Consider the following 2,439-nt stretch of genomic DNA (forward strand, 5'->3'; position numbering starts at 1 on the left):
GGGTGGGGGGCGGGGGGTAGGCGGGCTGCTCCCCTCTCCCCAGCTCTTCCCTTTTCACTTTTGCTCCTCCTGGAACAGTCTGCAGGCCAATCGCAGGCCTGACCCCACGCGCACCACCCCCAGCTTCTCAGAGTTGGAATCTCCGTTTAGTTTCTGGCCCCAGTTCCCAGGATCCTCTTCCCAGAAGTCGAGGGGAGACCCCACCCCTCTCCAGATCTGCTTTGCGTTCCTGTAGTCTCTTAAAGGCACAGCCAGAAAAATGAGAGCCCTGATGTGCCCCACAGTCCTGGCTGCCTGAGGAGACCGCTGAAAAGCCTGAGAGTCACATTCAGAAGAGGCATGCCGGTTAGTGACACAGCGACACTTCCAGAGCCCAGCCGTCGGGAATGGAAGCCCGCGGGGGAGGGCTCTGGGGTTTCTCGTCTCTGGCAGCAGCATTGCCTTCACCTGTAGCTGCAGGCCGGCGAGGCCGAGGACCCAACCCCGCAGCCCAGTCCAGGTGAAGATGAATCACATTGCAAGGACCAAGGGCGAAACCTGCCGGGGTCTGCCTGGCTCAACCTCTCCTCCCACGAGTGGGTCCAGGATACGAAGGATGTTTCCTCAGTCACCCGCTGAAGCGGAGAAGGTTGGGGCTTCTATGCCGAGTGGAAGAATTCTGACCAGGAGTCAGAAGACTGGATTTGTACTTGGTCCCTGTGAGAGACACTAAGAGAGATTTCCAGAGTTCTCTTCATGGCTCGGCAGTTAATGAACCCAACTAGGAACCAGGAGGACACGGGTTCGATCCCTGGCCTCACTCAGTGGGTTAAAGATCCGGCCTTGCCGTGAGCTGTGGTGTAGGTCGAAGAGGAGGCTCTGATTTGGCGTTGCTGTGGCTGTGGTGTAGGCAGCCGTAGCTCCAATTAGACCCCAGCCCGGGGACTTCCATATGCCGCACCTGCGGCCCTAAAAAGCAAAAAAAAAAAAAAAAAAAAAAAAAAAGAAAGACAAAGAAAATTTTCCGATGTGGCCCTTGCATGCCCTGGTCCCTGTTAGCTCTTCCTCTCAACCTCTCTTCCCAAAGCCTTTAGCCCCGAAACGGTCCTTCCTTCCCTCTTGGTAAAACCACAGACAATGGCTCCTCATCCTTAAGCACAGTTTCTCTGGAGTTCCCGCTGCTGCTCAGTGGGTTAAGAACCCAACTAGGATCCATGAGGATATGGGTTTGATCCCTGGCCTCGCTCAGAGGGTTAGGGATCCAGCATTGCCACAAGCTGCTGGGTAGGTCACAGGTGTGGTTCAGATCCGGCGTTGCTGTGCCTGTGGTGTAGACCAGCAGCTGCAGCTCCAATTCGCCCCCTAGCCTGGGAATTTCCACATGCCACAGGTGCAGCCCTAAAAGAAGAAAAAGAAATAAAAAAGAACGCAATCCCTCCTACTCTGTTTCCAATAACTTTGACGCGAGCTGGCCTCTGGATCTGCAGGTACGAAGCGCTCTGAGCCAGTTCACAGGGGGTTCGGGTATCTGCAGGGAGTGTGGGGGGTTGATCCCCTCAGACACCCAGGGGCCACTGTGTTCTCCAAAGCAGGTGAACCTCCATTGAATTCCCCTAAATTCTCAGGAGAAAACACTGCCCGCTCAGCCCCCTTCCCCAGGTGAGAACACCCTGTTGGAAACTTCCCGCAGGCGGTGTCGGGCAATAAAGACACACTCAAGATGCGCTGCCTCAGGCCCTAACTTTGAAACAGTCGCTATGAGGGATAAAATCCAGTGGAGGTGAAACTCGGATTGCGTCACAACTAACCTTTCGGCGCAGGGCGTAGCTAAACTCGGTTTTCCAAAGCATGCTTATGTTATTTTAGAGTGAAATAGACATTCAATATGAAAGGCATCTAAAGAATTACTGGAGACTCGGTGAGAAGGCAGGGGGAGCCCTTCCTATGGCCCGTGTCCTTGGGCTACTTCCAGGCCGTCCACTGCCCCCTCTCTGTGGCGGGGGCGCCGCAGAACTCGGCCTCAGGACCCTTCCGTCAGGCCCTGCAGATGCCCCCTCTCTGCCCGCCCTGGATTCAGGCCCCACGCCGCTCTCGCTCCGTCATCCGCCCAGAGGGACAAGCTTGGCCTCTGGTCTACCTGCCCGCACCCGACTCTTGTGATCTCAGAGGGAGCAAAGGCCACCGCTGGTCCCCCAACCGGGTAGCATCGACGAGCCGAAGGGCAGACCCAGAGTGGAAACCCTCGTGGTCTTGGGTCTGTTGGTTTGTTGTTGCTGGTTTTTGTCTTTTTAGAGCCACACGCGCGGCATACGGAGGTTCCCGGGCTAGGGGTGAGTTGGAGCTGCAGCCGCTGGCCTACGCCAGAGCCACGGCCACGCGGGATCTGAGCCGCATCTGTGACCCACCCAGCAGCTTGTGGTAACGCTGGACCCCTAACCCGCTGAGCGAGGCCAAGGATCG

This window comes from Sus scrofa, chromosome 9, assembly GCF_000003025.6.
Source record: "Sus scrofa isolate TJ Tabasco breed Duroc chromosome 9, Sscrofa11.1, whole genome shotgun sequence".
In the NCBI taxonomy this organism is placed as follows: domain Eukaryota; kingdom Metazoa; phylum Chordata; class Mammalia; order Artiodactyla; family Suidae; genus Sus; species Sus scrofa.